We start from the raw sequence: 11341 nt of genomic DNA, 5'->3' as shown, positions 1-11341 counted from the left end.
GTTGGCTGAGTTTAAAGATATTTAAGAGCTGGTTAACTTCATTCAAGGGAAGAGGGAGCCCGTCAAAACTTTTCCAATGCCATCCCATGGGGGAATTACTTGAGAGAACAACATAATCCTTGATGAAAACCCCCCAATTTAGAATTATCCAATCACGGGAGAATTGAATGTCAAGTTGACTATCAATACTTGGGTAACCACACCATGGATCCTCGTTTTAATTTTTGAAAAAAGGTTTATGTAAACGTATTTAAACTTAGTCAAAATGCATTATAATTTTTTAATTTTATCCTTGCATCATTATACTTCTCAATGTCAAGCATTATTATATCTTGATAGTAGGCATCTCTAGGCCTTTGTTCAACCTATATAGATTGGACAAGGGTGCCTACTCTTGGACAAGGGTGCCTACTCTTGGATAGGGGTGCCTAGTGCCCTTATCCAAACCAAAAGGGCCCAATTTCAAACCCTCTAAAGATCAAGAAATTTTGAGCGAGAACCTATATCCCATGTCAGTCTTCTTTGTAATTTTCAATACGTCTCATGAAGGTAGGTATAAAAGAAAGTCTTACCCCCTCATTTGAAATATCTCTCAATTTCAAATTCAATTCCTATCAAGAAAATTCAAGTGAGCAAGTTATAACAGTACTTTCTAATAACAAGTAAAGAATCGTGAAATAGTAAAATTGAACTAAATTGCTACAAGGATTATAGCTAACATTCCTTGAAAAAATTTTAAATATGAAAAACATTTCATCTATATAACATGTACATAATTTCATCGATAAATCACAGAAGCAGAAGCATTGCTTAAACAAGTAATAATCAAAAAGCTTTCATATATTTCTTCTTTTATTTTTTCAACATTAAGGAACATATCATATAAGGAAAGAGTTGGAGTTAAGAGTTTATTGAAATTAGATGTCCGCTTTGAATCTCAAGTTCTTACATGAGTCTATGGAGGGAGAGTTTTATCCAACTACAAACCTAGTAAACCCCCGGAAACCTTCCATAGGAAGTGGCCCTACCCTTCACAAGGTTGCAAAAATAGGAATGGGTCAAGCTACCAGTCGATCTTGGTGTTTGTATCCTACTCTGGTCTAGTTGGTCACAAATTGAAGATCTCTACTTACGATGCATGCCCTTGAACTAGACAAGGTAAGTAGACACTAAGAGATGGCTAAGCACAATCAGACCTTTGTGCCACCTTGTCCAAAGGTTTTTATAATACTCACCCACATATGGAGTGTAGCCATCTTCTCACCACCCTTACTCTACTTGGATTCTTAGGCTATCAACATATTAGGATCATAGGGTTTGGCTAGCTCGATTGACTTGTTCTCCCTTAACCATGAGATTCATATCCCAATTTTGGTTTGAGTTTCATGCACACCTAACATAGTTCATAATATTGTCATGGTTTTATTTATATTACCATTATTGTTCCTTCACCGAAACTTGCATTACTATCACTCTTACTTACTCCCTTGTGTCTGAGTGAACTATGACTTGTCATTACAAATGTTTAAAAAATAATCTATCGACAACCTTTGTGTGTCATACGGCCACTACTAGCTAACACTCAATCTCTAGAGTTACATTCTTCACAAGGTTTAGCAAAAAGAAAACTATTCTACAATGTATTTGTAATCCCACTTAACGTAGATGGAACATCTTCATGTTTATTTTACTAAAGTATGCTCAAGATTTAATATAGTCTTGTGAGGTAATTGTTTGTTACAAATTGTATTCCCTTATTTTTTGAGCATTTAGAGAACCAACAGCTTAGTTTTTAAGCTTGAATCTTATAGCAATGCTCGTTACTAGATTCTTTTTTTATTACAATAGTACTTGGTTCCAAAAATTTACAGATACAATTGAAAGATAATTCTAGGTACATAGCTCTTATTAATATAGAATCTTTTGTCATATGAAAAACCTTATACAGATTAATTTTTAGCTCGGACACTTTGACTCATTTGAAACAACAAATAGTAAAATCACTATTTTCTATTAAATGAATTTGTTCAAGACTACAAGTGAACCTTTTTCATTTAACCAAACTTCTAGACTTTTAACATAACCAAATTCTGTTACTAAGTACTTCTCTTTAAAAAATCCTTTTATCTTCTCAAGTTCAAGAATGATTTAAAGAAAATCAAAACTTCACTCTAGATCCCATATAGTTCAAAGAAAGGTTTATCATTGATTAAATGCAACTGTACAATCATTAAAGAAATGTTACACTTGTGCCACATCTCTAGTTTACTTCAGTACACGTATGTACATAGTTATCACTTTGTTTCTAGAAATAATAAAATGCATCTGCAATTCATATAAATCCTTTACTCGAATGAAAGGCATACAGATTTTAGAAAAAAATTCCAAGGAACTCAATTCAAAAGATTGAAACCAAACTTCTATCTCCCCAAAAGACTTTTCTCTACTTCGAGTTTATGATATGCAAGCCAGAGGTACTTCCCACTGCGGTTTGAAGAACTATAACTATTTCTTTTTTGAGCCAACAAAAGACTCTTTTTTAACATACAAATGTCAAACATTTATCTAAATACTCTAGCGTCATTTGAAATATGAAACAAAATATTACGAGTCTATAATTTAATAGCCAATAATGGTTTGACTTCATTGTCTTTAATTTGATTTCAAGTGTGATTCTATACAATGCCAAGATATCATTATCATCACTAATACATTTATACATATAAATATGTACTTACATATGAATATGTATGTTTATGCATGTGCTTATTCCCATAAATATATGCACATGTAAATATGTATGAATAGCGTATGTAACTTCATATTAATATATATACATGTGTTAATGAATTATTATTTTAACAAATCGTTGAATATAAGATATCATCAAAGCTAACATAATTAACTTGATCAAAAGGAAGTTGACGATCTAAACAAGGTGCAAATTGACCAACTTCTAGATAGGTTTTAATACTGAAACTTGCCTAGGTTCCCATTGCTTAACAAGGTGGCAAAAATTGATACAAACTTACAGTCAACTTGACCTAAGAAAAATAAGCTCATGCGAAAATCTTCATGTTCCTGAGTCTGTGACCCTCTCTCTAATGATGCTCTCCCTCTTTTCCTGAGGGTGGAGTGCCTACCCTATATTCATCTTAAATACACATTATAGCTATAGGTCCTATCTTAAACCATATTAAAACATAAATATCAAAGCACTAATTACACCTTTGATCATTTCAGACAATATTCATTCATTCCAATGCAAATTCCATTCTAACATCTAACTAATGTATTCACATGTCTAAGCTTTAGTTTCAACATAAAATATGAAAGAGCCAAATTTACACATAACATCTCATAAAGATCTTTAACTATTAAAAACATTAAAAAGTTGGGGAAACTTTTGATGAATCTTGCCATAATATTCCCAGATAGTGTTGTCTTCAACATATTGGTCCCACTCGACCTTGCATATTTTAACCTCGGGGTTACACAAGTGGAGCTTGCACACCTCAAACACCCTGAGAGGCTTGATCATGACCATCCCTAGGTCAACACCTACAAAGAGTTTCGATTGATCAATCATGTGATCAAAGTTAGATACATACTTCTTCAAATAGGAAACATGAAACACATTATGCAATCTTGCAAGCGAAGGAGGTAAAGCAAATTTGTATGCAACTGGATTGATAACTTCTAGAACTTCAAAAGGCCTCATGTATCAGGGAGCTAGTTTGGAAGACATCTCTTAAGAGCACTTTCTCTCTTACCTAAAATTGCCGCAGAGTTTGTTTTGCATCTACATAACTCTTTTGTTGATTGTTAGCTTCTGCTAACCTCTATCTAATTAGCTTAACTTGTTCTTTTGTTTCCAAGAGCATCTCAATACCTTCTATCTTCTAGCTTGTCCTAGTTGATAGGAGTTTGAAACTGCCTTCTATATAATGCGTTAAATGGTGTATCATCTTGATGGTATATTGGTAAGAATTGTTATAAGAGAATTCTGCCAATGGGTAAAAGCACAATGTTGTGTCACACTTATATAAAGGAAGTGGCCAACACATTTATAATTGTTTAACATCGACCACATAATTTAAGTGAAATTTCTAAATTAAATTTCAAAATGATGTAAACTGATTAAATGTAGAAATTTTAATGAAATTTATGTCTAACGTTTTGTTTTTTTCTAAAATTAAAAATAGACATTTTTTTTAATAAATTCAAAGAGATTTTTTATTGTTGAAAATCAAGGGTTCCGGTCGGTGTCACCCAAAAAATGAAATCGAACTTTTTTTTTCTAATTTTTATTTTCCAAATAGAGGACATATATATGCAGTGTTAAAAAAATTAAATTTTGATGTATATTTTTCTCGTAACAACATTTTGAAGTCCAACATAGCTAAATTTGGTAGTTTTCATTCAACATCACCTTTTGACTACTAAATTTATAGTGAAAAATATTTTATTTTTTATTTTTAAATTTCTAATCAGCTTCTTTTTCAACTTTAAAAACCTATTCGCAATGTTTAATTAATAAGAAATATTAAAAATAATCAAAATACTCAAGAAATTATATGACCAGATTCGTGACTTCGAGCTCTGCAAAAAGGTATTATTTTATTTTTGTAAAAATAATTTCTACCTAAAGAAAAATAGGGCAGAAGTTAAAATTTTCTAAAATTCAGAGTTTTTTACCTTTTTTGTGCCACATCACATGACACCTAGGCTAATCCCGCTGAAGTCAATCTGATCGGACTGAATCTAGCCGAACTACTTCTTGCCAACTTTGGTCCCCCAGCCGACCAGGGGACAAAATGTCATGTTTTTTGTGTTTTTTCTTGTCTTTTTCACAAATTCAATTGACTAGGTTAATTAAGTCGGCAGGGTTAATTTGAAGGTCATTTGAATGTATTTTTGTGGACAACTTTTAAAAGGTATCTTTTATTTAATTTAATAATTTTTTATGTTAATTTCAATTTATTAATATAAATAATATTTTAATATTTATGTTATGTCTGTAATTGAATGTAAAAATATTAAATTGGATAAAAGTGACATAGCATTGGGTTTTTACCCATATTTTCTTTTAAATAATACTAAAACATTAGAAAGTTTGTCTATATGTATGTTTGTCTTTTCCTTTCGAGTTTAATTAGGCTCACATCTATATTTCATTTTGGGGTTAATTAACTTGCTTGAAGTGTCTTGTGCCTTTGGCATGCTTTGTGTTTAGATAGAACCCTAAAGATGATAACAAAAGTATCTGAGCTCCCCTCGTCTTCCATTGGACATTGGGTGTAAGAGAAATTGTTATCATCTTCTTTTTAGGTAGAAGGATTTGCCCTCTTGAGAAGCCCATAAGGTTGGGTGAGAGGGGAATGACCCAAGTGGTACTTCTTCAGCCCGCTATATAAATTAATATGTTAGGCGAAAGTCACGACGACTTGGTGAAGTTGGCCTATCCAACAAGTTCCCTCAGTATCCACACTTGTGTGAGATGCATAAGAATCCTCTTATGAGCATTGGGATAGATTCTTAAGTGGATCACCATCACATTGATAGGCACAAAGGACCATTTAAGTTCCCCCACTAGACACCTTAGAGTAGTGGCCCACCCTTTTTTTCACAAAACATCACGATAATTTCAATGCAAGGGAATAGCTGGTTTTCCCCCCAATATACTCACCATAAGGCTCCTGTGAGATGAAGCATAAATTCTCGGCTTAGCATGCCGTGTATGCATGTTGCACGTGATGAGTTTCAAAGTGAATTTAGCATGTGATGATAATTGTTTATCTAAGGAATGAGCAAGTTCTTAGCATGAAGTGGAAACCGCGTGATGAGTTACAGGATTTGATGAGTGGTGATAAAGGAGCAGTCGAGGTTGTCTTGGACAATGTGCAGATGATTACTATGTAATCTAACAGTCATGTTTAAACCAATATGTTTGTAATCTCTGTGAGATCTTAAGTTTTGTGATGTGTTGTCGACCTATTGTATTTGCTTATAAGGTCGATGAGTTGTTTTGTAATAGTGTTGGCAATTTTGGTTATGTGTGTTAGTTTGATTGTTGCCCAACCAGAAAGAGTATCTGTAGAATGTTTTGAAGGCAGATGGGAGCTTAAAAGGATTTGATCAAGCAGAGTAGTGCTATTACTAGATCAACAAGACCCTGTTGTTCTCTAACAATTACAACAGTTAAATCCCCTAACCGGGTAAGCTTTAACAGGCTTGGTGCTATCTAAATCATCTAACCAGGTGATCTGTTATACTCTAACCAGGTGATCCATTAGCTTGGATTTCAAATCCTCTATCGAGGTTACTCCTAATAGGGTATTATATCCAATCCCTTAACCGGGTGGTCCTTAACCGGATTTGTTCTTAACAGGACATTTTCGTAAAGCTTCTAACAAGGCTTGGCTCCTAACAGGGCGAACTTTAGAAGAGTTCAGAATACTTGTGGGTATTCATCCCCATCGTGGTTTTTCCCATTTGGGTTTCCACGTCAAAAAACATTGTGTCAAGTGGTGAATGATTTTGTGTATGTTTTTTATATGGTTAATATGTTTAACTGGTAAAACCACTAAGACATGTTTAGATGACCGGAAGTGATCTGAAATGTGTTATTACTAATGGTAGTAAAGTGTTTTGATGTTCTGGATAAAATGTATCTAAGTTATAGATCTATTTACACTGTTATATTGATATCTTAGTCAACTGGTAAGCTTGACAGTGCAGTAACAATTTATGGTTCAGTATCTAAACCGGTTAGTTCAATGATTGGTTTATGAGTTGGGTTTGAGTTTGGTGAAAGTTTTGTTTGTTTTCTATCTACTGATTCACCCCCCCCCCCCCCCCCCTCTCAGTAGTTGACTGGATCATTATTGATTCATCATATCATCAATTGGTATCAGAGCATTTCAGCTCCTCTTGTGTTTAAGCCTAACAGCTTGAGGTAAAGATTTAGGAGAACATGATGAAGAAAGAAGGTCCGAAATTCAATAGGGAAAACTACAGAATCTGGAGTGATAGAATGAAGATCTATATCAAGAGCTTAGGAAGTCAATATTGGGAACATGTTGTTACTAAATATAACTTGCCTAGTGGAATTTTGTCAGATGATCAAAAGAAGGAGCAACAAGAGAATAATCAGGCATTGGAGGCCATTATCAGTTCCTTGTCTGATCCAGAGTATGTTGATGTCCATGGATTGGAGATAGCTTTTGAAGTGTGGAAGAAAATTGAAGATATTTATAGTGGTGATGAGCATGTGAAGATTGCCAAAGAAGAGAGTCTGAGAGGTAAATTTGATGAAATTGTTGGCATTCCAATTACAATGAGAGATTGTTGGCATTTCAATAAGGATATTGAGAAGGTTGTTGATGATTATGGATATAACTGATTAAGGATATTTATTGTCTTAATATTATTATTTTATCATTGATGTCAAGAAATTGATTTTCTAATTCAGTATGATGTTGCCATATCTTAAGAAGTATGATTTGATGAGTATAAAGATGTCGATAAAAGACACAGAAAGAATGTGATGAATAAGGGGAGAAATAAGTTGTTCAATGGGCAACTATTACCGAGTTAGACAATGATGAGATCATGATGTTTAGATTGTTTTGATATCCTACATATGTTGTTGATTGCAAGGGTAATACTATACTATGTCACCGAGCAAAGAACCTAGTCGGTAAACCCTAAGGTTATCGCTATCGGTTAATGAAGGCGGAATGTCTATCGAATGAAGTTTAGTATTTACCGAGTTGCAACCGAGCTGTAACAAAATGCATTGGATGAATAAAAGTGTTATTTAATGAAGGAATCTAATGAGCTGGAGTTGATTAAATGATTGGTATGTCATGCATGAAGTTTGTTAAAGGATCTATGGCAATGGAAGATCGACAGGAAGATCTACAACTCAGATTGAACCGCAATACCCTAGCACAAGTTCCAAGAAATGTATGCAAGTTCCTAGGTGAGGAAAACATTTTTCAGATCGAAGGATACATTGAACCTGGTCAAGTTTGAAGATCTGATGGCTATGATTGATCATGGGAAATGTGATCAAGGAGATTCAGTGGTTAGCAAATTGTTTATAAATAAGGAATTGTTGATAAACAATGTATGCGGGCAAGTGTAAGCACAGGGATGCTACATAGTGATTACCGAGCATAGAAGCTTGAAGACTTGTTTGAATAACAGAGTATAGAGCCCAGCAGAGGGACAAGATAAGTCCTATGACTAGGAAGTATTGAGCAAATAAGAATTTGCTTTAGCATTTTAGATGTGAAGTTGCAGATATATTTTTATTACTGTTATTTTGTAAAGTGATAGAAAATCTCTTAACCAAGTGGACTTAACAGTCTTATTTGTAAAACCCTCTAGCAAGGTAACATTCTAGTTCAGTGTTTGAAATCCTTTGACAAGGTCACTTCTAACAAAGTGAAGATCCTAACAGATCTGAGGGAAATCCCTTAACCAGGTCACATCTAGCAATGTGTTTTGTAATCTTTAACAGGATTTGCTTTTAACCGAGCATACTCTAGAAGAGTATATTTCTTAGTGGGTCTGAAATCCCACAGTGGTTTTTCCCTATTTGGGTTTCCACGTTAAATCTGGTGTTGAATGTGTTGTGATGTTATCTGTTTATGAGTTTACATGTTTTACAGTTTTGGTTACATATATCTGTTAAAGCTACCGAGGTTGAATCTATTGATTTTATGAAAGATTAAGTTTGTATGATTCACCCCCCCCCCTCTCATCTTGTTAGCTTGGCATCTGTACTTTACATTTAGTATCAGAATATAACAGAAATGTAGATGGCTGAAGGTGAGAAAATTCAACAGTATGGTCAGAGGATCAAGGAGGTAGTCAATTAGATCAAAAGTGTTGGTGGTACAGTGGAGGATATCACAGTGGTTAGAAAGGTGTTGAGAACCCTTCTACCGGTCTACGTTATCTGAGTTGCAGCCATTTAGGAACTCAATTATATTGATAAATCAAATGTAACTCTTGACTCCATCATTGGTAAATTAACTGCATTTGAATTAAATGGTTATGATGGAAGTATTCAGAAATCTAAATCTGCATTTAGAGCTTCAGTTTCTAACCCACCGGTAAGGAAAAGCAGAGAAGCTAGTTACATTCATGAGTCCAGATCCAGCAGAGAAGTTGATGATGAAGATAGTCTAATTGATCTTGAAGCATTGTTGGCCAAGTGGTTACCCAGAGGTACCGGTAAGTACAAACGTAAATTACCATTGAAGTATTTTTCATGTAACCAGATTGGACATATTGCAACTAACTATCCTAATGGAGACAATGAGCAAAAATGAGAGAAGTATAAGAAGTACAAAGGCAAAGGTAAAAGAGATTGCCTCATTGTAGTGGATGGAGGAATCACGGATGAGGAGTCTGAAGAAGATGCAAATGAGGTCATTGTCTTTGTTTCTATTAAAGAAGAGACATCAAATCAAAAGGCATTAGTCTCTCGCATGGATAGTTCTGATGATTGGATTATAGACAGTGGTTGCTCACACCACATGACTGGTGACCGAAGTAAGTTTCTTACTTTGAATGAATTTGATGGAGGTGTTGTGAGATTTGGAAATGATTCACCATGTATGGTAAGAGAAAAGGGAACAATCTCTTTGAATGGAAAGAGCAGTGCAGATGATGTTTACTAGGTTGAAGGATTGAAACACAATCTTTTGAGTATTTCTCAACTCAATGATAGAGGTTATCCACTAGAATTCAAGAATGGGATGTGCAAAATCTATGGAAGAAAAGGTGAACTGATTGCAACCGGCAAGCAGACAAAAGGTAACTTGTTTCACCTAAATTCTAAAGTCAATAGCTGCTTAATTGCAAAAGTAGATGATTGTTGGCTTTGGCATCAGAGATTTTGTCATGTAAATTTTGATAACATTGTAAAAGTCAGTAAGTCCAAATCAGTAAGAGGTTTGCCACAGTTGGACAAATCGTTGAATGCTCTATGTAAGGAATGTCAGTTAGGAAAGATGACATCCTCAACCTTTAAGAGCAAATCTTTCTCAGCAAAACATTTGCTAGATTTGGTTCATACAAACCTCTGTGGAACAATAAGAACTAGGAGTATTCAAGGTGATCGGTATTTTATTATCTTCACTGATGATTGCTCAAGAATGATGTGGGTCACATTCTTGAAGGACAAAACAGAAGCCTTTAGCAAGTTTAAGGCATTCGGAGCCTTAGTTGAAAAGGAAAGTGGAATTCATTTCAAAGGAATTCACTAAATACTGTGAAGATAATGGAATAAAGAGGCATCTTTTTGCATCGAGGACACCACAGCAGAATGGTATTGCAAAGAGAAACAATCGGTTAGTTGTTGAAGCTGCTAGGACTATGCTAATACAAGTAGGTGTAGCTAAGACATTCTAGAGAGAAGTTGTCAACACAGTTGTCTACACAATGAACCGAATACTGATTAAAAGAGGTAAGGATAAAACTCCTTATGAATACTGGTATGGTAGATCGCCTAATGTTAGTTACTTTAAGATTTTTGGCAGTAAATGTTTTATCAAAAGAGGTGACTATGTTGGTAAGTTTGATGCTAAGAGTGATGAAGGCATATTTCTTGGTTACTCCACCAAGAGCAAAGCATACAAATGTTACAACAACTGGACAAATAAGATCATTGAAAGTGCTAATGTCCGAGTGGATGAGCTTCCTGAAGATTTAGGAGAAATAAGTAAGGAAAAGGACGAAGATGAACCTTACATTCAGATTTTGGAATCGGAACCGGTGAAGCCAGAAGTTGGTGAAATGAATACTGCCGCACCAATTCAACTAGAACAAGTAGATTCAGTAGAGGATGAGGAAAGTGAAAAAGAAGAAGAATATGAAGATCATGATCATGCTATTTCAAGGTATGTTAGACTCAATCATAATACTAATCAGATTATTGGACATGAAGATGTTGGTGTATTAACTAGAAGAAGAATAAGAGAGAATTCTTGTATGATCTCCACTATTGAGCCTAGAACGGCAAAGGAATATTTTGGACATGATCATTGGATCAAGGCAATGGAAGAAGAACTTGACCAGATTGAGAAGAACAATACTTGGACACATATACCCAGACCGATGAGCAAAAATGTAATAGGTACCAAATGGGTATTTAGGATTAAACTGAATGAAGATGGAGTGGTAGTTAGAAATAAAGCCATACTGGTATGCAAAGTTTATGCACAAGAAGAAGGTGAAGACTATGGCGAGATATTTTGACCAATTGCAAGATTGGAAGGTGTTAGGACTCTACTTGCATTTGCAGCATATAGAGGATTCAAAG

The sequence above is a fragment of the Cryptomeria japonica genome, chromosome 9 (assembly GCF_030272615.1).
Source record: "Cryptomeria japonica chromosome 9, Sugi_1.0, whole genome shotgun sequence".
In the NCBI taxonomy this organism is placed as follows: domain Eukaryota; kingdom Viridiplantae; phylum Streptophyta; class Pinopsida; order Cupressales; family Cupressaceae; genus Cryptomeria; species Cryptomeria japonica.
This window is presented reverse-complemented; position numbering follows the sequence as displayed.